Here is a 25,738-nt window from a genome sequence, read left to right as displayed (position 1 = left end):
ACACCGTCCTCTACTGTTAAACTGCTGATTTCCTGTCTCAGGTAAGCTACTGTAAGTAGACATTTACTGAGATCCAATAAGCAATGCCTGCTAATGTCTCTGGTCTCCCACTGTTTCCAGCTGATAGCACTGAGCGGCTATGGTTTCAAATGTGCATCCTCCATGGGTCTATGTAAAACAAAATTCACCTACAGTGACTGATAATATAAGTTAAGTGAAAAGGTAGAGACAGTAAGCTGGCACTACAAGAGGTGAGCCATTGGAAAGTTCCACGTCACTGATCAGATTACGGCTGTCACAGTGTCAGGGTAAGCGTGCTCTAGGCCTTACTTGGAATAGGCAGGGTCAGAAACAATTGTGAAGAAAGACAAACAAGAACTTCGCACTGCTTAAACCAGTTACTGAAGATTTATTAAGGAAATGGTAGTAATAGTTTAAGGAATACCAGACATACCATACAGACGATGCAAACAGACAGTGAGTGCAGGACACTGTGGTGAGCCTGATGGCATTTTCATGCCCAATGGTGCTTTTTCCCACTGGAGTAAAAAGGGGGAGTGGTACCACCTTCAGGGGACACGGCCTTGGAAGGAACACTGTCAGGTGTGAAACAGCTGCCAGGCTCACCCCAGTGCCCTCCACCCACTGTCCATTCGCATTATCTGTACAGTATGTCTGGTCTTCTTTGGGCTATTACTACCAACTACAACTTACAGTTCCTTGTAAAAGTGTTCACTCCCCTTGGCTTTGTACCTATTTTGTTACATTTCAACCTGTAATTTTAATGTTTCATAACCTTATTTTATGTAATGGATCTGCACAAAATAGTCTTAAGTTGGTGAAGTAAAGTGAGAAAAATAAACATAAAAACATTTTTTTTCTAAAATTAATAAACTGAAAAATTGTCATGTGCATATATATATTCACCCCCTTTGCCGTGAAGCCCTTAAAAAGTGCTGAAGTAACCAATTATCTTCAAAAGTCACATAATTAGTAAAATGAAGTCCACCTGTGTGCAATCTAAGTGTCACGTGATCTATCAGTATAAAACCACCATTTCAGAAAGGCCCCAGAGGCTTTCACCACTAATTAAGAGGCATCACATCATAAACACCAAAGAGCTCTTCAAACAAGTCAGGGACAAAGTTATTGGGAAGTACAGGTCAGGGTTGGGTAATATAAAAAATATCCAAAGCTTTAAATATGCTTCAGAGCACCATCAAGTCCATCATCTTTAAATGGAAAAAACATGATACCACAACAAACCTAAGAGTGTGCCGCCCACCAAAACTCACAGACCTGGCAAGGAGGGCATCCATCGGAGAGGCAGCACAGAGACCAAAGAAACACCTACACCTACAGAAGTTACAGAGTTCCACATCAGAGATTGGAATCTCTGTCCATAGAACCACAATAGGCCATACACACAATAGAGCTCATCTTTATGGCAGATTGGCCAGAAAAACAAACAAACAAAAAAAACATTACTTAGCATTAAGAATAAGAAGGCACTTTTGAGTTTACCAAAAGAATTTATGGAGGAAATATATATGAAATATATGAAGGAAGGAGCTCTGGTCAGATGAGACTAAAACTTATGTCTGATGCAAACACAACACATCCATCACCCTAAGAACATCATTCACCCCAGTAAAACATGGTGGTGGCAGTATCATGCTTTAGGGATGTTTTTCAGGGCATGGACTAGGAAACTGGCCTGAGTCAAGGGAAAGATGGATGGTGCTAAATACAGGGATAATCTCGATCAAATCTCAGTCAGTCTGCCAGTGAATTGAGACTGGGACGGAGGTTCACCTTCCAGCAGGACAATGACCTGAAGCATACTGCTAAATCAACACTCAAGTGGTCTAAGGGGAAACATTTAATTCAATAAAGAATCTGTGGTCAGACTTGAAGATTGCTGTTCACAAGCAAAAACCATCCAACATGAAGGAGCTGGAGCAGTTTTGCCCTGGGGAATGGGTACAAATCCCAGTAGCAAGGTGAGGAAAGCTCATAGAGACTTATCCAAAGTGATTTGCAGCCAAAATTGCTTCAAACGGTGGCTTCACAAAGTACTGACTTGGGGATTGAATAGTTATGCATGCTCAAGTTATCAGTTATTTTGTCCTACGTGTTTTTTGCTTCACAATAAACCAAGTAATACACCTTCAAAGTTGTAGGCATATTCTGTCAATTAAATGGTGTAAACTCTCCTCCAATCCATTTTAATTCCAAGTTGAGTTGTAGCAAAACATGAAAAATGCCACAAGGGGTGAATACTTTTGCAAGGCACTGTATATGTGCCATTTTATGAATCCTGAATAAATCTTCAATAAGTGGTTTAAGCTTTGCCAGGTGCTCATTTGTCTTTCTTCATATTAATATAAGTTACTGTAAGATTCTTGTGAGGATTTTTTTCTCTTCATCATTAAATATGCTACATTTTTATTTTTAACAGTCTGCTAAAGCAGGACTGGTCTGGAGATGTGAAATACTCGGTGTAATATTTGAATAGCCTCAAACACTAAATATGATGAGGAGAACAAACTTCTGCAGTTCTTGGAGTGCCATTTTCAAGTGGATTTTCCCAACTAATGTTGCCATATCGGACTGTTTGACTATATGTGAAGCACCATATGTATACCAAACTAAATATTATGTTATATTGTGATTAACTTTACCTCCAGATTATCTTCTTATACAGAGGAATAGCAGTAAAAGCACATTCCCTGCCTCCTTTTCCTAACAGTTCTCAATGGCAGGATGACTGATACACATTACAATATTGCTATTGTCGTAACTAGCAAGGCAAAGGAAATGTGTCAGGCTGCCGCATTCCACAACAATACTTTTTAATCACACTGAATTGGTTCTATTTGCAAACAGCGATTTACTTTCCAGCGCCATCAAGGCACTAAACGGCTGGATCGTGTTATACGCCGCATTGTTGGAGAGTAATTAAACATAAAACAAATCAATAGTTTATAATTACGCTCTGCTCCTGATGGGGGATACTTGCGTGCCAGAGAGAGGGGCACAGCAGTCAGCATGCTGGGACATGTCCTGAAAAGATGTCAGCGCAGTCAGACACCCTGCCGGGGGCTATAATGATCTCCCTGTGAGGCACTGTACCCAGGCATTATTTTATTAAAGCAGGCTCGCTACTGAAAGCAATAATTGAAAGACACACAGTCTTCTTCTTCTTCTGCTGCTGCTGCAGAGACATCAATATTTGTCATAAACTATTAACTGTCCATGTGTACAAGAGTACAGTGGTGATACATGCAAACTTTAGACCACATTTAGGCAAACTACTTGTGTGATCTGCTAGTTTTTGGATGGTAAACTATGCTAGGGCATAGCAATGATCAAGCACAGGCTGCCTATACAGACTGCACAATGCAATGCAGGTAATACAGTAACTAAGCTTGATGCAGTGTAAGAACAGCATCGCTTCATGCAGCACTAAGTCAAGGCTAGATTCCACTAAAAGCATAAGTCTCATTCACTAGTGTAGATGAATTCAGCATACAAGCAAGATTCTGCAAGTATTTAGACAATGGCAGTCACCCCAAGCATGCAGCAGGTATCCCCTCTTCAGTATCTACAAGCAGGGGTGTGCAATAACTTTTGTCAATCTAAAATATATTCTACCGTTTTCAATAAAGGACAGCTTAACAGTAAATGATACTCACTGGTAAATGTACTGATGTGGTGCCAATCCCCGAAATCTGCTCCCAGACTAGGACTCCTCAAGCTTTTTAAACTGCTCAGTATGGGAACAAAATTGATTCCTCCACTGGAACCAATATGAATAATGCAGACAATCAGGCACACTTCCTGTGATCAACTGATAAAAATGGCTAGTAGCTGTAACCATGGCAACAGATTGCTTTAGCACCATTATTCCCATGCCCTCCACTTTACGTGAGCCAAATCGTGAGCCCTCCCTTTAATTAAACTTATAAAGGTTTTTTTTGGAAATGACGCTGTGTACGTACTGCAATTTATGCTTTTAATTCAGCATGATTACTTTTGTTTTATTAATTCTGAAAAGGGAATTTTTAATCATTCAGTGGCCACATACTGTGAACAAGAAATCATTTATCATTAATGATACTACATAATTGCATTTATGGTAAATACATTAATTTATTAAAATAAATAAGTTCATTAATTAATTAATAGGTCACAGTTTCATCAATTTTTTTTTTCCATTTTTTTTCAGAATCTTGAAGGAAAACAGACATATAGGCTTCTGTTGGAGGCTATTGCACTGTAACCAGAAATTCCTATGGATATGCAGATAAATTGGAAATGGTAGTGTAGTCATTTACCAAAGTGCTAAAGCAGTCGTAGTGTAAAGACCACATATACACTACATATATGAGTTAAAAGAGACACCCGAGGTGAAAATAAACGAATGAAATAAACAATGATATCTATCCTCCTTCTCCTAAAAAATAGTTTTTTAATATATTCCACAGTTTTATTTTATATTTAAATCTACTTTTTATGTTTTTACTGTGTTATTATTTTCTCTCAATGACACATTCATTAAAGTATGCCAGAGCTAAAATCTATGAACTATTGATCCTTTTTATCTCTTCCCTGCTCTCAAAAGCCATTTTCTGCTAAGAAAGTTTTTTTTGTAGCTGTAATTTCTTATCAGTGAGGGCCCTTTTACACTTAGGCTACTTTCACAGTAGGACGTTGCGTTTGATGCGACGTTAAAGAGACTCTGTAACATTCAAAACATCCCCTGGGGGGTACTCACCTCGGGTGGGGGAAGCCTCCGGATCCTAATGAGGCTTCCCACGCCGTCCTCTGTCCCACGGGGGTCTCTCCGCAGCCCTCCGAACAGCCGGCGACTGTGCCGACTGTCATTTCAATATTTACCTTTGCTGGCTCCAGCGGGGGCGCTGTGGCGGCTTTCCATTCCGAACTACACGGAAATACCCGATCTCATTCGGGTCCGCTCTACTGCGCAGGCGCAGGAAACTTGCGCCTGCGCAGTAGAGCGGACCCGACGGCGATCGGGTATTTCCGTGTAGTTCGGAGCCGACAGCCGTCAGAGCGCCTGCGCAGGAGCCAGGAAGGTAAATAATGACGTCACCGCTGCCCGGACTCCACGGAGGGCTGCAGCGAGACCCCTGACGGATGGAGGACGGCGTGGGAAGCCTCATTAGGATCCGGAGGCTTCCCCCACCCGAGGTGAGTACCCCCCAGGGGATATTTTTATGTTACAGTTCCTCTTTAAGGTCACACAATGCGGCCCTAACGCAATGCATATACACTTTCACAGTGTGACGTTAAAGTCGCACGTTAGAAATGTATTTACTATGGAATGAAAACGGCGCATGTGGCACATTTTAAAAAAGAAAAAAAAATTACTGAGCATGTGCAACACAAGTACCGCAGCAGATTCATTGCTAAACGCACAGCATGCAGCACTTTCTAATAACGCTACACGTTACACACTAACGCAACGTGTGCACTGTGAATGTCGCACAGACTTTGCATTGCTGTGCGTTACTCTGCATTATAATATTTTATAACGTCGCACTGTGAAAGAGGCCTTAATCAGTTGCTCTCAGTTATAACTAAAATGAAAACTGATTTTCAAAGTAATGCCCATGTTTTCCTATGACACCTTTCACACTTAACGCATTTTAACTGAAATCTTCTTCCCAATGCACTGCTATGGAAAAAACGCATACTAACGCGCACTAACGTGTACTAACGCCTACTAACGCATACTAACACATACCAACTGATTAAGTGTAAAAGGGGCCTGAGGGTCACACTATAGTCTGACCAAGTCCTGACTGAGACAGGAACTGCAACTTACATACCTGATGTGTAACTCTTTCAGGCACAGAAAGAAAAAAGGAATACAGCATAGTTATTTGTGTGCTAGGCACTGTACATACACATGTCTTTTTCATTATGTCACATGTCACCTCGGGTATCCTTTAAAGAGAACCCGAGGTGGCCTTGTATTACGTAAGTGGGGCACAGAGGCTGGTTGGGCACACTAACACCAGCCTCTGTTGCCCCATCGTGTGTGTCAAAGACCCCCCTGCTCGCCGCTATACCCCCGCAGAGCTGGCGACACGCAGCGTGTCGCCAGCACAATGTTTACTCTAGCGCTGTCTGTCAGCGCCGCTCCGCCGCCTCCTCCGCATCGCCGCTACCCGCCCTCGTCCCTTCCCTCCCGCTGATTGGAGGGAAGGGACGAGGGCGGGTAGCGGCGATGCGGAGGAGGCGTGGGAGCGGCGCTGACAGACAGCGATAGAGTAAACATTGTGCTGGCGACGCGCTGCGTGTCGCCAGCACTGCGGGGAGTTTAGCGGCGAGCAGGGGGGTCTTTGACACACACGATGGGGCAACAGAGGCTGGTGTAGTGTGCCCAACCAGCCTCTGTGCCCCACTTACGTAATACAAGGCCACCTCGGGTTCTCTTTAAGACTAAATACTGAAATGGCACAAACCATATCAACTGCAGTAAAAATTATTTGAAGAAGCAATCATCAGGTGCCAAGCACAGAAAACAAGAGCATCTGGTAAAATATTTCAATGCAGTCAAGTCCGTGGAGCATTGAGGGCTTGTGCAGATATATATCAGCAGTAGTCAGAGGAACCTTTGAACAGTGTTTCATTTATGTCTGAACAGTGCTTATTTCCAGTCTCCTGTTTAATTGAATGCTAACTGCAAAGTGCTTCAAATGCACAGTAACAAGACACACTGCATCTAGAAAACGGCAAAAGCAACTACAAATGCAGGTTCATGTTACTTCACAAGAAGATCCCATATTCAAAATTCTAATATTATGTTTAAAGTGTACCTGTTGCGAAAAATGTGCCCCAAATAGATACCTCAGTAGAGGGAAGCCTCTGGATAATCAAGATGCTTCCCCTATCCCCTTCCACCTCGCTGTTCCAGTGTTAAGACCCCCTGAACCTCTTCATCAAGGGCTTGTCAAAGAGGTGCATGCATTCACGCTCCTGTCATTGAACAAGCAGGGCGCAGGACGACTCACACCTGCGCAGTAGTATAGAGCTGTTTGTCAAAAAAAGCTGAGCGTGAGCGGTTGTGTGCTACTACACAGGCATGAGGCATGAGGCATTCCTACGCAGGGTGGCCGCGAACTTCCAGAGGGTCCTGGCATCCAGCAGTAGTGTTGTCCGGATCATGAACAATTCGGATCTTTGATCCAAATCTCTTTTGTGAGTTGAATCATCCGGATCATCAAAATGAACGATTCAGATCACAAAGGGGGTGGAGTCAGGAGCGGCACGCCCCCCTCTCAGCAGGCAGGGGGGTCCTGGAAGCAGAGCAGAGATGGATTGCTCAGTTGGACGGAGCCAGCCTTGCAGCCAGGGACAGATAGATAGGAGAGGGGACATCGGTGCCACTGCCAGATGTGTGTAGAGCACACGTACTGGCTGGAATGTGCTGCTGATTTTAGGCTGTCTGTTCCGTAGTTGTGCATAGTGAACAAATGGGAAACGTTTGGCTCAGAAGCACAACTCAGTAACTTTGCAGACAGCGTGCTGGGCTAGAATGACTGCAGTGCAATATCATCCTCCTGCACTCTGCTCTAAACAGCTGCACTTATCTTCTCCCTAAACGTATGATGAGTGTTGGAGGTGAGAAAAGGACACATTTTGGAAAGCTTTCTTTCACTGTGAGACGTTTGCATTGAAGGTATACAGATGCACATATCGTGAAATATATTTAAAGCATATGATTGCAACATGTGGGTAATGTGTGCAAAAAAAAATGTCTGCTCTCTGCTCACCCCTCTTCGTCCACCTCCTCACTTCTCTGTCCACTCCCTGCCTTTCTCTGTCCACCATTCCCCCTTCTCTGTCTGTCCACCCCCTCCCCTTCTCTGTCCACTGCAGGGAAAGTCCTGTCCTGCTAGTGATTTCACCCCCGAATGCTTCCCTAGTAAAATGATTCGAGATTCGGATCAAAGATCCGGATCTTTTCAATGATCTAATTCGAATCATCCGAATCATTGAAAAGATCCGGACTTCCCATCTCTATCCAGCAGTAGTTTCGAGGAGGATGTGGGAAGCTTCTGGAGGATCCGGAAGCTTCCCTCTACGGAGGTAAGTATCTATCTTTTTAAATTCACAGGTTTGCGTTAATGTCCATCCAAAAGAGCTTCAGAGATACATGCCAGAAACAAACTACACACAGGTAGCTAATCTGTTACAAAAGTATCCATTTACATGCATCTTTTTGCCTTTTCAAAAAGTGCTGATAGAGTGGACTTAACCAACAGCATTCAACAAATTTCAACAGATCCGTACAGGCTTAGATCTAACTGGTGTATGATACAGGGTATCACTCCAAGCATATTGCTTAACTATATATTAATGCAGTAGTAGTGAAACTGCAGTTTTGCATATATGTATAATTATATGTATAATTATATTTAGTACTCACCAGTTTCTTTCCTTTTACTTTTTGCAATCCTTTTCTGAAAATTAGAGTACTACGGTAAAATCCAGTCAGAAGAAACTCACGGCACTTCATACGCAGGTAAGAATTAGAAAAAAGATCTTGTCAGCTACTCTGTTTCTTCATGCTATGATGACGCTAAAGCTTTCCTCTGAATTCTGATGGATAACTATGTTATTAATATTCATTACCTGTTAATTTAATAGAGCAGAAAGCTTTTTCTTTTTTTTTTTTTCCTGTGAAATCATTGAGTGCTTTACGCATTCTTTATCTGCCCCCTCAGATTTCATTAGCCTGGAAAAATGATTTGTCTGCAGGTCTGTGGAAGGTGAATTGTGGAACACAGTCAATCTTCACCTTTTGTATAGTTTTCTTTTCCCAAAAGCCTACTGTGCTGTTTTTGTGATCAGACAAAAGTGGGGGAATAATTACAACATCTGTCTGTGTTCTAAGGGAAAGACTATCTAATCGCTTGCCCACAGTCTCTGTGTGGCTGCTAAGGGGCTTTAATGAAGCCTCTACGCTGGTAGTGACTCAGAACAGACATTAAAGGGCTCAATGGGAATAACGTAGAGTGAGGAGGTGGTACATGACAGTGGGACTATGAACAGTTCGAGAACAGAATAGAAATGTATACAAGGAAACTGGATGAGGGCTGTTTGACACAAACCACTGTTCAATTGAGATTTATCAGCCAAAACATTAAAACTACCTGCATAATATTTTATAGGATCCCATGGTGCCACAAAAATTACTGAAGGTGAACTACTGAAGGCATTATGATAAGATGTTTTAAAGTCCTATTTCTTGAATATGTTTTAAATCTATTTTGTAACCTGATTGTGTATTCCCCACACCTCCCCTACACTCAACTCCAAGAGTCTATAACTTCAGGTCATATGGCCACACTTTCTGGCTGGACAACCTTTTATCTCAAAGTGTAACGTTTGTGGAATTATCTCCGAGGTCAGCGCACAACATGTGCGCTGACACTGCGGAAACCCTCCACAAGCGCTTGGAAAAGGGAGCCCAGCTTTGGTGCCAAATGCACCTGTAGAGAGGAATTCCAACCGGCAGATGGAGCTGTGGAGTACAGAGGAACTCGGTCTCTGTACAACCACAGATGCCAGATGGAGATTGTACGAAGTGAAGCAATACAGGGCAAGATAGCCTCAAGAGAGAGAGTGAGCATAGAGACAGAATGTATGTATGTCCACCAATCTAGTCGCCACCCGGCAACGGTGGACACACAACTAGAGATGAGCGTAATGACTTAATTACGATTTCGCGAAATTTTGCGTAATTAGTGTAATTACGATTATGGCCGTAAGTACATAATCGTAATGAAGAAGGATTTTGCGAAATTCCGCGTAAGCGTAATTTTCACGTAATTTTCGCATTACAGTGGGTATCGCGAAATTACGTTTGCCTTGCATGCAACCGTTTGTAAGCGTAGTTACATAACGTAATTTCGCGATAGTTCATATTACTGTAAGTGTTAATTTTCGCATCGCTTTCGCGTTACGCATATAAAATTCGCCATGTAGTGATATTTCGCATTAAAATTCGCCATGCAGACGAAAACGCGGAAAAAAAATAAACTAAATTTCGCGAAAATTAAGCGAACCTGAAATTACGTTATGGTTTAAAGCGAAATTACATTATGAACGAAACGCGAAATTACGCGTTGAAAATTACGCTTACGGTATTTTCAATTACTATTTTAATGGCAATTACGCTACCATAATTGCGCATCGTAATAGCAAATTTCGCATGCGTAATTATAGTAACGCGAAATTTCGAAAATTTCGGCTCAACACTACACACAACAGCGAAGACCTAGTGAGAAAGCAATCGCAAGAATGGCGATTGCTAATAGAGACACAAGACTGAGTAAAGACAGATCATAGGAAGAATAAAGACAGAACCAATTAACAAACTGTAATCCAACACGAAAGAACAGACAGGACTAGCTACACGCGGTCACCACACGTTAAGCACAATAGTGACAAAGCGCGTGCAAGCCACGGTCACCGCACGTTAAGCGCAACAGCGACAAAGCGTACCAACCCTGACTAAAAAATGAAACACGAAAAAAGAAAATAAACAAAGCACGCGAACGCTTGCTAATCGGTTGCCTCACCCAGACAACAGCAAGTGTTCGTTCCAGACAAGACAGGCAGAAGGAGTAACCAGTAGCAACCGCAGCTAAGGTTAAACTCCAAGGTTCAGACAAGAGAGATCCACTGCCTCGAACGCTAGGGCGAATGCGATCTAGGAACAGGACAGAACGATTCACTGTCAGCCACTGCTGGCGACAGTACTATCGCACGGATGAGACAAGACAGACAGAAGGAGTAACCAGTAGCAACCGCTGCTCTGGCTACACTCCAAGACAGAGTACCGAGAGATCCACCACCTCTACCACTAGGGCGAATGCGATCCCAACAGACAGACAGATGGAGCAACCAGTAGCAACCGCTGCTCTGGCTTACACTCCAAGACAAAATACAGAAAGATCCACCGCCTCTACTGCTAGGGCGAATGCGATCCAAACAGACAGAGCGATTCACTGTCAGCCGCCGTTGGAGAAAGTGCAATCGCAACAGATAAGACAGAACTAGGCAATACAGATAATAAACAACATGACTGCGCTAGAAGGAATGCTTGTGCACTCCCAAGGATAACTACTCTAAGACAATATTTAGCAAACAATTAGCAGAGGGGTTGTAACTCAAGGTAAGTCCAGCAGAACCAAACCTTTATGACCAGCAGGGAATTCTGGGAGGAAATGGCATTTATACTGCAAGCCTTCAAAAGAGGCAGAGCTATCTATAGCCAGATAAGTGAATGCAAATCCCTCCCCAGAACAGCAAGTCTGAAACTTGCAGAGTGAAGACAGGTCTCCTTTCCAGGGACCTGCAACATTCAGACCTGAAAAATGGTCAAAAAGCTGCCTGCCTGTGCAGACAGCAGAGCAGATCATTACACAAAGTCACTCAGGGCACTATGTCTCAGTTCTGCATTTTCTCCCCTCTTTCCCTTATTTACAGTGTTGCTGGCCAGAAACTCCTGCATTGCTCCCACATCACCACACCCAATGCATGACTTGCTGAAGCTACACACTCAACTGCTCAATACTGAACAGGAATCCAGTGTTTGTAACAGCCATGTCACTGTTCTTATCAATGACAAAGGGAGATGGTGAGAGGCATAAGCACCATGCACCCTCCCAGAAGTTATTGCAGGAGACTGGGCTATTGCCATGACTCTGCAGCTCAACTCCAAAAGAGGGGGCTTGTGGCTGAGGGCATTGCTGGGATTTTAGGGGGTCCCAGTGAGTATGTGAAGGTTTGGGGAAGGGGCATTCCTAGGTGATTGACCTTTATACACACCCACTAATTACAAGCAAACAGATCCCAGAAGAAGATGATTACCTTTAATAGCCATTCAAATCTGTTTGTGTCAAGTTGTGTTCATCTTATCAGGCCAAATCACCAGGGTATGTAATCTTTCTATCAGGGTCATTTGGGTAGTTTGTGTAGAGATTATGATTTAAAAAAGTGTAAACACAGAACTTTGACAATAAATGTGAAAGAAATGTTTTTGTGTTATTAATCATACAGTATTCTATGAAACATGGTTAGGAAATCACATTCTGCCAGGGTATGTAAACGTATGAGCACAACTGTAGGTTACCCTGTGAGTCTCCCAGATAGCAGTATTACGAAGCCATGTATAACCCCTTCCTCAGGTAGTAGAATTAGGTAGCCATATGTGTCCCCCAATCAACAGTATTAGTAAAACGATTGGTCATAGCTCAGATAGTGAAGTGATCAGTACTTTATTCAATTGTAAGAAACAGGTGATTGGTGCACACTTAAATATTACAGGAGTACTCCAAAGTGATAGCCCTTAGTGGTAGGGACTATCACTAAACTGAGAATGGTCGTACAGGCAGAGTTGGTAACAGATCGGTCAAACAACAGTACAGGCAAATATCACAGTCTATAGAGAGGCCCAGGTCGGCAACAGATCAGATGGGTGAAGGTACAGAATCGAGAGGCAATATCGAGGTCTATAGACAGGCCAAGGTCGGCAACAGGTCAGATAGGCAAAGGTACAGAATCGAGAGGCAAGAGAATGGTCAGAGGTTCGAGCAAGAGATCATACACAATAATACAATAATAATAATAATATTAATCAAATATAATATTCCTAGGCTAAGTGTGAATCCCCGGGGTCCTGCCGGTTCAAACACACAGGGATCTGACTAAGGTCTGAGCGCTAGTACCGAAGTATTCGCAACAACAGACAAGGAGCAAATGACATCTCCAAACTTAAATACAGCCAGCAAATTCAAACAGCCCGCCCAGAGGGTTGGAACCAATAGCAGTGTGTGATTGGCAGGCTGGTGTCAGCTGACCGCAGGATTAGCTGACCCGTCTCTTTAGATTATAAAGGTCCTGCCGCCCCGCGTGCGAGCTTGCAGACCTTATGTGATGTGCAGGAGAGAGCCCTGTGCGCCCCGAGCCCGGCAAGGGCGCTTGAGAGGAGACGACGGCGGAATCCGTGACGTCAGATGCGGAAGTGGCTCCCGCGCTGCAGTCCGCAGCGGAGGTAAGACCGCTGCCGCTAACAATTAGATGTCCCTTTTAGTCCACCCCAGAAAGTTTAAACATATCTACCCACCAATTAGCAGTATTAGGTAGTTATGTGAGTCCTCTAATTAGCAGTATTATGTAAACAGATGTGCCCCCTCAATGATATTAGGCAGCCATCGGTGCCTCCCAGTAATAGTTAGCCAGTGGAAGTCCCCACTATTAAGTAGCCAGGTGTGCTCTCCAGTATTATGTATCCAGAGGTACCCCCAATATTAGGTCACCTCAATGAAGGTAGCCAGAAACTTCCCCCCAATGTAGGTAGCTAGAGGTATCCCCCTAGTACAGAAAGCCAGAGGTGTCCCACCAGTATAGATTGCCAGAGAAGTCTCTCTGCCCAGTATAGATAGCCAGATACGTTCCTCAAGTATAGGTAGCCATAGGTGTTCCCCAAGTATTAGGCTTCCCATGGTAGTTCCCCAGTATTAGGTAGCCAGTGATATTCCCCCAGTATTAGGTAGCTAGACATGTCCAACCAGTATAGTTACATAGTAATATAGCTAGCAAGAGATAGCTTCCCAGTATAAGTAGCCAGAGGGGCCCCAGTAATAGGTACCAAGAGATAGTCCCCCAAACTTAGATTGGATAGCCCTCCCACTTCCCATGCAAAGATGCAAGAAAAGTGCCTCACCTCTTCAGACTACTGTTATGCATCTTGAATTTTCCTCACCTCATCTAGTTAGGGTCCCATCTCTATGGCTCCAGCAGCGTCTCTCAACATGCTTCTTGTGAAATATATGGTACAAGTAAAACTAGTTTTTCTTTTACTGTATGGGATGTCCCATATATGTGGCTCTCCCCACACTACACAGAAAGTGGGCTCTCTTAACACTACATATCCCTATACTACAACCCCTGGTGAAGGCATAAGAGCTAAAACCCAGGTTGGGATGTGCACACTAGTGGTGCTCAGCAGAGCTCGAATATTCGAGTAGCTCGAATATTCGAGCTCTTTTCCAGCTATTCGAGCTCGGTATTCGAGCTCCGAATAGCTGTAGCTATTCGAATGGGCTATTCGCGTACACTCGAATAGCCCATTCACTATTCGAGCTATTCGAGCAAACGGCGCTATTCGAGCTCGGTACCGAGCTCGAATAGCGTCATAGCCCAGATTGATGTCCTTAGAGCCAATCAGAGGGCTCCCAGGCCCTCTGACGGCAGCCAATCACAGAGGGGGACCCTGGCCAGCCCCTACCCTATAAATAGCGGCCGCCATGTTACGTTTCTCCGTCCTTGCCTGAGACTTGCATAGAGAGAGAGTTGCTCCTTTGTGCTTTGGCTTAGCAAGAGCTTTATTGTGGTCATTTACCTAGCGTTTTTGCTCACATACACCTCCTATACACACCTATATTGTTGTTAGTTAGTTAGACATTGTATTTTAGTTAGTAGCTTTTGTGTTACATAGAGACAGGCCAGCTGCTGCAGGCTTACAGCTTTAGGCCTCAGGGCCTTGCCTGTGTGGGCAGCTGTCCTCCTGTCCTCTGTTTATTTCTCTCTATTCTATACCAGTATTTCTGCTGTCCTTTACTACTGATTGTATTAGTATTGTAGTTATATACTGTAACTGTACTAGGACACTCACTGTCACTGTTCATAGGCTACTAGCTGCTCCTGCGTGTGTGCACTCACTTTCTGTGTACACACTACACACACTCTATTTCCTTCTGATAACTGATTGATTATTGTAATTGAATATTGTAATTAGTTAGTTGTACTCACTGTTACTACTTACTGTACTAGGAGTCTAGGACACTCAGTCACTGTTTATAGGCTACTAGCTCCTGCGTGTGTGCACTCACTGTCTGTGTACACACTACACACACTCTATTTCCTTCTGATAACTGATTGATTATTGTAATTAGTTAGTTGTACTTACTGTTACTACTTACTGTACTAGGAGTCTAGGACACTCAGTCACTGTTCATAGGCTACTAGCTCCTGCGTGTGTGCACTCACTGTCTGTGTACACACACTACACACACTCTATTTCCTTCTGATAACTGATTGCTTATTGTAATTAGTTAGTTGTACTTACTGTTACTACTTACTCTTACTGTACTAGGAGTCTAGGACACTCAGTCACTGTTCATAGGCTACTAGCTCCTGCGTGTGTGCACTCACTGTCTGTGTACACACACTACACACACTCTATTTCCTTCTGATAACTGATTGCTTATTGTAATTAGTTAGTTGTACTTACTGACTGTTACTACTTACTTACTTACTGTACTAGGGACACTCACTCAGTCACTGTTCATAGGCTAGCTCCTGCGCGTGTTTGCGCATGCGTGCACTCACTGTCTGTAGTGTACACACACTAAATTTACTTGTGATTACTACTGATTATTGTAACTGCTAGTTGTACTTCCTGACTGTTACTACTTACTTACTGTACTAGGGACACTCACTCAGTCACCTCACCCACCAACCCACTCCATTAAAGTACCCCACTTTTCACCCGCCCTTTTAAAAAACTTTTGTCTATACGCCCAAAACATCGAAGATGTCTGGAAGTGGCAGCCAGCGCGGTTTGGGCAAGGGAAAGGGCAGCAAGGGAATCAGGAGGAGAGGGAGCAGCATTGTGGCAAGCCGCGGGCGCGGGCGCGCCACCATGCACAGTTCCGCAGCAGCAGCAGCAGCGTCAGTGGCTAACATTCCTCCCATAGCCACTGGCCGTGGACGCCTTGGGCGCCGCCCAGCAGGAGCATCTGCAACTCACGCTGCAGAGACACAGCAGCAGCAGCGTGTAGCACCTGCTCCGATTTTCCTCCAGCCGGGTCGGAAACGTCCCATTGAGGAAAAGCATGCAGACACTGTGGTGCAACTGATGACGGAGGATGAACAGCCCGCCATCAGCTCTGCATCCGAGGCCTCCACCCTCACCACCACCCCTGTTCGCAGCAGCCGCCCAGCAGGGCCTGGGGAGGAGGCCAGTTCACCGTCAGTTGGCGACCTGTCATTCAGCAGTCTTTTGACCCCAGGCATCATGAGTCAATTGTCTGCTGTTGTTGGCGATTTTGAGGAGGAGATGCTGATGGGCACTTTGGGGGATGAGGGATTGGACAGCAAGACTGTGGCGACAGTCAAGCAGCCCATCCATGCATCAGGAGAGGAGTTTGGGGGGTCCTCATCCCAGCAGGACATGTTTCAGGAGGGGGAGGATGATGATGACCCAGTGACAGACAGAGACTGGGTGCCACCACCTCCAGGGGATGTCGTCCTCAGCAGCTCTGAGGAGGAGGAGGAGGAGGATGCTCTTGTGGGCCTTGCAAGGAGGCGCATCATTGCAAGCATTGGCAGCAGCAGTAGGCAGGTCCCACAGCCTGCTGGTGTCTCAGGCTCAGCAGCAGCAGCAGCAGCATCTGCCAGTACCACCACCAGCCGCACCCAAGCCCCCCAAGCCCCCCCCCCAACCACCACAGGGAGACAGGCAGCAGCGCTTCCATGCCGTAGGGGGATGTTTCTGTCACCAATCTGGCGCTTTTTCACCATGCCCACAGTGTACAGCAAGTACGCCACTTGCAACCACTGTCAGCGGAAGTTGAGCAGAGGTGCAGACCCCTTAAAGTTCTGCACCAGCTCGCTCATCAACCACCTTGCTGCGAAACATTTCCACCAGCATCAGGAGTTCCAGAGGCTGAAGGCATCTGGTGCTGGCAGTGGCACCACACCTATCACTGCACAGCCTTCAGCAGCAGCAGCAACAGCAGCCACCCGCCCTCCTGCTCCTCCAGCAGCACCAGCAGGAGTGCGGAAACGCACTGCTCCTCCCCCCTCTGCAACTCCTGCCGCCGACACTGAGGCCTGTTCTGGCAGCCAGTCCTCAGTGGCCTCCTCCGCTGTGTCTGCTGATTCCCGTGCCAGCAAAAGGCCACGCCAGAGCCTTTTGAGCGAGTCCTTCCAGGGGGTGGTTAGGGCTCTGCCTCCCAGCAGCCGTCGTGTGCGGCAGCTGAACGGCTTGCTGGCACGGGCCATGTGCTCCCAACTCCTGCCGTACACGCTCGTGCAGGAGGGGAGCGACATTCGTGCGCTGCTTGCTTGCGCAGCCCCAGACTGGCAGCTCCCCAGCAGACACTTTTTCTCCCGCAAGGCCATTCCTGCACTGCACCGCTTTGTGATGGCCAATGTGGAGCGAGGGCTGGAGCACGCGGTTGGTGAAAGGGTCCACGTCACCATGGACTCCTGGAGCAGCCGCTTCGGGACAGGCCGCTACCTGTCCTTCACTGTCCACTGGGTCAGCTTGGTGGAAGGGGGTGAGGATGGGAGAGCAGCAGCGGGCACAGCAGCAGCAGCAACACAGTGGGTGGTGCCACCCCACAGGGTCAGGGGAACTGCAGCAGGTTCCTCCGATCCTCTGCCATCCTCCGGCACACCTGGCCAAACCCCCCGCCTCAGCAGCAGCGTGAAGGCCCGCCACTGCCAAGCGCTGCTGCACTTGGTCAGCCTTGGGAAGACCAAGCTGACGGCTACCCATGTGTTGGCCAAACTCCAGGAGCAGGAGAGGATTTGGCTGACCCCCAGAGGCCTCAGAGTCGGAGAGGCGGTGGCCGACAATGGGGCCAATCTGGTTGCCGCAATAGACAGGGGAAACCTGACCCACATCCCCTGTCTTGCCCACGTGCTGAACCTGGTGGTGCAGAAGTTCTTGCGCACCTACCAGGGGATGGGCGAACTGCTGGAAACGGCAAGGAACGTTGTGCGTCACTTCCGGCGCTCGGCTGCAGCCTGTGCGAGCCTGGAAGATGTGCAAAAGGAGCTGGATCTGCCACGCCATCGACTGATCCTTGACGTTCCGACTCGCTGGAACTCCACCCTGGCGATGTTGGAGCGTCTGGTTGAACAGAAGCACGCTGTCAAACAGTACCTTGCCCTGGCCACTGTTTCCGCCGCTCAGAGAAGGGACAAGACCAGCAACATCCCGTCCATCGTCCCCGATGATGACTGGAGGCACATGCAGCAGGTGTGCTTAGTGCTGGCTCCCTTTCTGCAGGCCACTAACATGGTGAACAGGGACCATGCTATGGTCTGCGAGTGGGTGCCCCTGGTTTGTCTGCTGAACAGGGCCCTCGATGCTTTGCTGGAACAGGGAGCGGCAGCCTTGGACCAGCAGGAGCGGCAAGCAGCTGCACAGTCCACCTCTGAGGGGGAGGAGGAGGAGGACTTGGTGGAGGTCCCTGACCTTGCTGCTGATGAGGGGGATCAGCACAGTGCAGCTGAGTTGGTGCGGGGGTGGAGAGAGGATGAGGCTGACGAGGCAGAGGAGGAGGATGAGGACAGCAGCACTGCCGTCGATGTGCCAGCAGACGTGGCCCGCCTCTTCCCAATGGCAGCGCACATGCTGACGTGCCTGCGCAGAGACCCCAGGGTGATCCAGATGAAGCAGAGGGAGGACATCTGGATCAGCATGATGTTGGACCCACGCCTCAAGGGGAAGTTGAGCCAGTTCCTGCCGCCTGCAGGAGGAGACCCAGCGCAACAAATAAGGAGCTTGCAGCAGGCCCTTGTTGAGCGCTTGGAGGAAGCCTTCCCCCAGCCTTCCACCCCCACTGTCCAGCAGCCAGCACAGAGGCAGCAGCAGGTGCCTGCATCCAGCAGCAAGCGCCCCACAGACCTGCTGTCTCTCAGCCACGAGCTCTACAGGACTGTAGAGGCTCCGGCAGCAGTGACTAGAGAGGAGGTGCATGCAGCAGCATCCTCCACCGGTCACAGCCAGCGCCTGACCCGCATGGTGGCTGACTACATGGGGTCCTACAGCGGGCTTGACAGCGATGCCCCTGTTGATCCCATGGAGTATTGGGTCAAGCGCCTGGAGATCTGGAGCGAGCTGGCGCAGTACGCCCTGGAAGTGCTGTCCTGCCCCCCTTCCAGCGTGCTGTCCGAGCGCTGCTTCAGTGCAGCTGGTGGTGTGGTCACCGAGAAACGCTCACGTCTGTCTCACAAGTCTGTGGACAGACTGACGTTTCTCAAGATGAACCAGGCGTGGGTGGAAGGCGAGTTCCTGGCCCCTGTTGTCGGCGAGAGGGGGACATGAACTGGCTAAGAACCATCGTTAATGTGCCTTACCACCCTTTACCACCTCCTGGCTCCTGCTCACTAAGCCAGCCTGGTTCACTTTGACTATTACGTCGCCTGCAGCCACACATTTTACACCTACAGTGGGCTGCTGTGTACTGCCCTTCTGCTGTCTGTCTGTGTTTCCCACTGCCAGGGTACACAGATTTACCTTCTGCTGCCACTCTGCCACCAGCTATTACGTCAAACAATAGCTATATATCTGTGTAATTTGTTTTACAAACAAAACCAAAAAACCATTAAAAAAAAAAAAAGGTTTAATTTTTCTGAGGTGCCCGGGTTGAAAACTGTGTTGTCCCAGTTGTGTATTGGACACGATGTGGGCTGCACGACCGCTGTCTGGGACCTCCTGTTGTGTTCATTTACGGCCTGGTATCACCGCTAGGTACCAGGGCTATTATGTCACGCTGCCTGCCTGCTGCCACACTCACACTACTCCTCCATTCCTCCTGCTGCTGCTTTCTGTCTGTGTTTCCCACTGCCAGGGTACACAGAATTACCTTCTGCTGCCACACTGCCACCAGCTATTACTTCAAACAATAGCTGCTCACATTACTCCTCCATTCCTCCTGCTGCTGCTGCTGTCGGTCTGTGTTTCCCACTGCCAGGGTACACAGAATTACATTCTGCTGCCACTCTGCCACCAGCTATTACGTCAAACAATAGCTATATATCTGTGTAATTTGTTTTACAAACAAAACCAAAAAACCATTAAAAAAAAAAAAGGTTTCATTTTTCTGAGGTGCCCGGGTTGAAAACTGTGTTGTCCCAGTTGTGTATTGGACACGATGTGGGCTGCACGACCGCTGTCTGGGACTTCCTGCCTGCTGTGTTTATTTACAGCCCTGGTATCACCGCTAGGTACCAGGGCTATTATGTCACGCTGCCTGCCTGCTGCCACACTCACACTGCTCCTCCATTCCTCCTGCTGATGCTGCTGTCTGTCTGTGTTTCCCAACGCCAGGGTACACAGATTTACCTTCTGCTGCCACTCTGCCACCAGCTATTACGTCAAAAAATAGCTATATCTGTCTGTGTAATTTGTTGTAAAAACAAAACTACAAAACCATAAAAAAAAAAAAAGGTTTCATTTTTCTGAGGTGCCCGGGTTGAAAACTGTGTTGTCCCAGTTGTGTATTGGACACAATGTGGGCTGCACGACCGCTGTCTGGGACCTCCTGCCTGCTGTGTTTATTTACAGCCCTGGTATCACCGCTAGGTACCAGGGCTATTATGTCACGCTGCCTGCCTCATTGACTGCCTGCTGCCACACACTCATCCTCCTCCTCCTGCTGCTGAATTTACCTCCTGCTGTCTGTGTGTTTCCACTGCCAGGGAGCACATACAATGGCGCTTCCAACATGCGTGCGCCACCAGCTATTTGTTACGCTCAAAAATAGCTGCATTTCTTTAAAAAAAAAATTTGAAAAGAGAAATAAGTGAAGAAGAAGACGATATAGAAGAAGATGAAGAAGATGAAGAAGAAGAAGATGAAGAAGAAGAAGAAGAAGATGAAGAAGAAGAAGAAGAAGATGAAGAAGAAGATGAAGATGATGAAGAAGAAGAAGATGAAGAAGATGAAGAAGATGAAGATGAAGAAGATGAAGAAGATGAAGAAGAAGAAGATGATGATGAAGAAGAAGAAGATGAAGAAGAAGATGAAGAAGATGAAGAAGAAGAAGAAGATGAAGAAGATGAAGAAGAAGAAGAAGATGAAGAAGATGAAGATGAAGAAGATGAAGAAGATGAAGAAGAAGAAGATGAAGATGATGAAGAAGAAGAAGATGAAGAAGAAGATGAAGATGATGAAGAAGAAGAAGATGAAGAAGATGAAGAAGATGAAGATGAAGAAGATGAAGAAGAAGAAGATGATGAAGAAGAAGAAGAAGATGAAGAAGAAGATGAAGAAGATGAAGAAGAAGAAGAAGATGAAGAAGATGAAGAAGATGATGAAGAAGAAGAAGATGAAGAAGATGAAGAAGATGAAGAAGAAGATGAAGAAGATGAAGAAGAAGATGAAGAAGAAGATGAAGAAGATGAAGAAAAAGAAGATGAAGAAGAAGAAGATGATGATGAAGAAGATGATGAAGAAGAAGAAGAAGACAATATAAAAGAAGAAGAAGATATAGAAGAAGATATAGAAGAAGAAGATATAGAAGAAGAAGATATAGAAGAAGAAGAAGAAGAAGATATAGAAGATAAAGAAGAAGAAGAAGAAGTATATACAGTACTGAACAAATTTCTGGACACAACTTCTCTTTTCAACTTTTTTTTTTAAAGGAACATCCCCACATAATCACTTGCTGTTGTTACTTGGAAAAAAAGAGGTTTCTTGCATCATTCACCCTCAAAACAAGTGTTGGAAGCTATTTAAGGCCATTTCGAATAGTCAGCTCGAATAATGAGCTCGAATACCGACTCGAATAGTGAGCTCGAATTCCGAGGTCGAATCGAATAGTAAAAATTATTCGACTCGAATATTCGACTGATCTCGAATAATTTACTATTCGAATTCGACCTAACTCGAATTTTGAAAAGGGGTATTTGAGCACCACTAGTGCACACTATTATGATGTGCAGACAGTACACAAGTTTACCCGCAGTAAGTGCATTATTGATTTCCACAGGTCTCAACTCTGTGTGCACTATTCTGTCCCCATTGTTTCTCTGTTTTCAGCAGGCAACTCTCTGAAGGAAGGAGGATAGGAACTTTGTTTACTACACGTGACCGCCTGTCACTTATGGAGTTTTGGTGCAGACAGCCAGACAGCGGGAACTGATTGCAGCAGATTGGTTCTTACAGAACGGCTTCCACTTTGGAGTCTTTTGATTGAGTTACAGCAAAGTAAGCATAGGGGTTGTACTTCTCCCTGCTATACCACAGCTCCTCACACTGGATTACCCATCATTGTATAGTTATCAGTGGGAGACTATATTTCAGCACCAGGAATGCCATCCATTTGTACATGCTAACATGTGGTCTCCTCTCCCCAGCTCAGCTTTTACAGTTATTCCAGCACAGATGTCCACAGTTTACAGAGGTTTACCAATGAAAATGGAGAAAGATGATGTCACATAATCAAAGTATGCAGAAAAATAGAAGGGGATATAAAACAGAAGAAAGAAGGCTATACGTGAACACAGAGGTGTACAGTTGGGGAAAAATGAAATAACTGTATTAGTTTTAATAATACATTTAATTGTGTTTATTTTACCAACTTATTACAGTATAAATGGGTAGGGATTCAAAAATTACCTCCTTCACCAATTTACATAGGATTGGTTATACATTCCTGAGTTTTACCAGCAGCCTACATGGAGGAAATGGGGAGTTTTGGTGGAGTGGGAGGGGGTCTTTTTTATTTTTTACATTTTATTGTTTTAAAAGGTCCCACCTCTACAACAATGTGCATGCACAAGGGTGTGTGTGCACAGTGTTCCTGCACTGTGTTGTCCTGGGACTCCCTGGGAGGACACATCATCCAGGCAATTCATATCAGTAATGGAAGGAAAACCCAGTGCAAGGATGGATGATAAAGGAGCAGCAGATGCACTTAGAGACATAACAATGGGTCTGGAGAAGATGGGGTTGGACAGCAGATGTACGCAGAGTACAGATGAAATAAGGAGTGGTACAGTGCTGCCCATAATTATTCATACCCCTGGTAAATTTTGACTTAAAGTAACTTTTATTCAATCAGCAAGTAATTTTTTGACGGGAAATGACATAGGTGTCTCCCAAAAGATAATAAGAGCATGTACACGCAGTATTATTGTGGGGGAAAAAAAACATTTTTTTCAGCTTTTATTTACATTTGAGCAAAACGTGTCCAGTCCAAAATTATTCATACCCTTCACAAACTGTCACAGCCTGTGGGAAAATCCAAAGTTATATACCATTCCAAATAGTCCAAGCTGTCCTAAAGCATCCTAATTACCCTGACTAATTGGGAACAGCTGTTTTAATCGACTCAACAGGTGAAAAACAGCAGCTCTCTACAGTTGGTTTGTGGGCAGTCATGGCTAAGACAAAGGAGCTCAGTGAGGACCTTCGGCTGCAAATTGTGGCTGCTTACAAGTATGGAAAGGGCTACAAGGCCATTTCTAAATGTTTTCAAGTTCCTGTGGCTACAGTGCGAAGTATTATTGAAAAATACGTTCCGCACTGTGAAAAATCTCTGGTCGGAAGCCAAAAGTGACACCTGTGCTGGCCAGGAGGATAGTGAGAGAGGTGAAAAAGAATCCAAGGATCACCACCAAGGCAATCTGGGTGAATCTGGGCTCTGCTGGTGGCAATGTCTCAAGACAGACAATCCAACTGACACTGCACACTGCTGGGTTCCACGGAGGCAGACCAAGGAGGATGCCACTTCTCCAGATAAGGTACACAAAAGCTCGCTTGGCCTTTGCAAATGCTCATCTAGACAACGGAGAAGACTTCTGGTCTTCTGTGTTATGATCAGATGAAACAAAAATGGAATTGTTTGGTCACAATGATGTTTCCTTCATTTAGCGTAAAAAAGGAGAATCCTTAAACCCAAAGAACACCCCACTGTCAAACATGGTAGTGGGAACCTAATGTTTTTGCGCTGTTTTTCAGCCAATGGACCAGGGAACTTAATCACAGTAAACGGCACCATGAAAAAAGAGCAATACATGAGGACTCTCAATGTCAACATCAGGCAGTCTGCAGAGAAACTTGGCCTTGGGTACCAGTGGACATTTCAGCATGACAATGACCCAAATCACACAGCAAAAGTGGTGAAGAAATGGTTAGCAGACAACATTAACATTTTGGAGTGGCCCAGCCAGAGTCCTGACTTGAATCCAATTCAGAATCTTTGGAGGGAGCTAAAGATCAGGGTGATGGCAAGAAGACCCTCCAACATGAAAGATTTGGAGCTCATTGCTAAAGATGAATGGGCAAAAATACCTGTGGAGACGTGCAAAAAGCTGGTCTGCAATTATAGGAAGTGTTTGATTGCTGTATAAAGGCTTTTCTATTGATTATTGAGAAGGGTATGAATCATTTTAGACTAGACACTTTTTGCTCAAATGTAAATAAAAGCTGAGAAATGTTTTTTTTTCCACAATAATGCCTCTTGTACATCGTCTTATTATCTTTTGGGAGACACCTATGTTATTTCCCGTCAAAAAATTACTTGCTGGTTGAATAAAAGTAACTTTAACCACTTAAGGACCATGAGCTTAAACCCCCTAAAGACCAGGCCATTTTTAACAGATTGGACCACTGCAGCTTTAAGGCCTCGCTGCAGGGCCGCACAACTTAGCACACAAGTGATACCTTCCCCCTTTTCTGCCCACCAACAGAGCTTTCTGCTGGTGAGGTCTGATCGCCCCCAGGATGTTTATTTTTATAAATATTTGTTTTATTTCTAATAAATATGCCTATTTTTGTTTTATTTTTGTATCCCTCCCTCCCCCCGCCAGCCAATCACTGTGATCGGCTGCCATAGGCTTCAGCCTATGACAGCGGATCACGTTTGAGCCTGTCAGTGGGACAGCCGTGTCACACGGCTGTCCCCAGTACAGTGCTGCCATAGATCGTAGTAAATAGACAGCGGTTTTGGCATCTAACAGTCTCCTAGCGGCAATCGCCGCTGGGAGACTGATGGTGGAGCGGAGCTCCGTCATTCAAGCAGAGATGCGTGCGCATCGGCATCCGCAATCTCCAGCAAATCCCCGCCTCAGAACTGTATGCCATTCGGCGTTCGGCGGTCATGGGGCTGCCATTGTGGCCATGCCCATCGGCGTAACGTGGTGGGCATCAAATTAAGTCAAAATTTGCCAGGGGTATGAATAATTACAGGCAGCACTGTAGCTATGCCCTTACACTCCAGCATGTTCCTGCTGCACCTTCTGCATTGGGAGGTGAGTGGAAATGCAGAAACTCAGAGTGATGGTCATGTCTAGGAGATCTCATGGAGAAGTACTGTATATGATCAGTTTGGTCAGGTGATAGATATGTAAGTCTCTGATTTTTTGGTCATGACCATGTGCTAAAGCAGGATGTGATTCCAGCAAATCAGGTGTCATAAAAACCAGAGAGGAAGAACACCAATATCAAACCTGCTGTGGTTCTGACCCTACCCTACTTTGTATATCAAAAAGTGAGAGGTGTATGGAGGCTGCCATGTTTATTTCATTTTAAGCAATAACAGTTGCCTGGCAGTCCTGCTGATCTTTTTAGCTGCAGTAGTGTCTGAATCACACCATAAACAAGCATGCAGCTAATCTTCTCAGTATATGATCAGTTTGGTCAGGTGATAGATATGTAAGTCTCTGATTTTTTGGTCATGACCATGTGCTAAAGCAGGATGTGATTCCAGCAAATCAGGTGTCATAAAAACCAGAAAGGAAGAACACCAATATCAAACCTGCTGTGGTTCTGACCCTACCCTACTTTGTATATCAAAAAGTGAGAGGTGTATGGAGGCTGCCATGTTTATTTCATTTTAAGCAATAACAGTTGCCTGGCAGTCCTGCTGATCTTTTTAGCTGCAGT

The 25,738-nt window shown here is 45.6% G+C and overlaps 1 long non-coding RNA gene across 1 annotated transcript; it reads left to right on the top strand.

Annotated features, from left to right (window-relative positions):
- The first annotated feature begins 83 nt into the window (after positions 1-83).
- Positions 84-22,421, top strand: LOC137518712 (uncharacterized). The gene is made up of 5 exons (XR_011020873.1): positions 84-308; positions 4,232-4,323; positions 8,510-8,560; positions 21,890-22,057; positions 22,207-22,421. It is a non-coding gene; the product is annotated as an uncharacterized lncRNA (long non-coding RNA).
- Positions 22,422-25,738: the final 3,317 nt, after the last annotated feature.

The sequence above is a fragment of the Hyperolius riggenbachi genome, chromosome 5 (assembly GCF_040937935.1).
Source record: "Hyperolius riggenbachi isolate aHypRig1 chromosome 5, aHypRig1.pri, whole genome shotgun sequence".
Lineage (NCBI taxonomy): Eukaryota > Metazoa > Chordata > Amphibia > Anura > Hyperoliidae > Hyperolius > Hyperolius riggenbachi.
The sequence above is the reverse complement of the archived record's forward strand: the minus strand, read 5'-3'. Positions and strand labels throughout refer to the sequence as shown.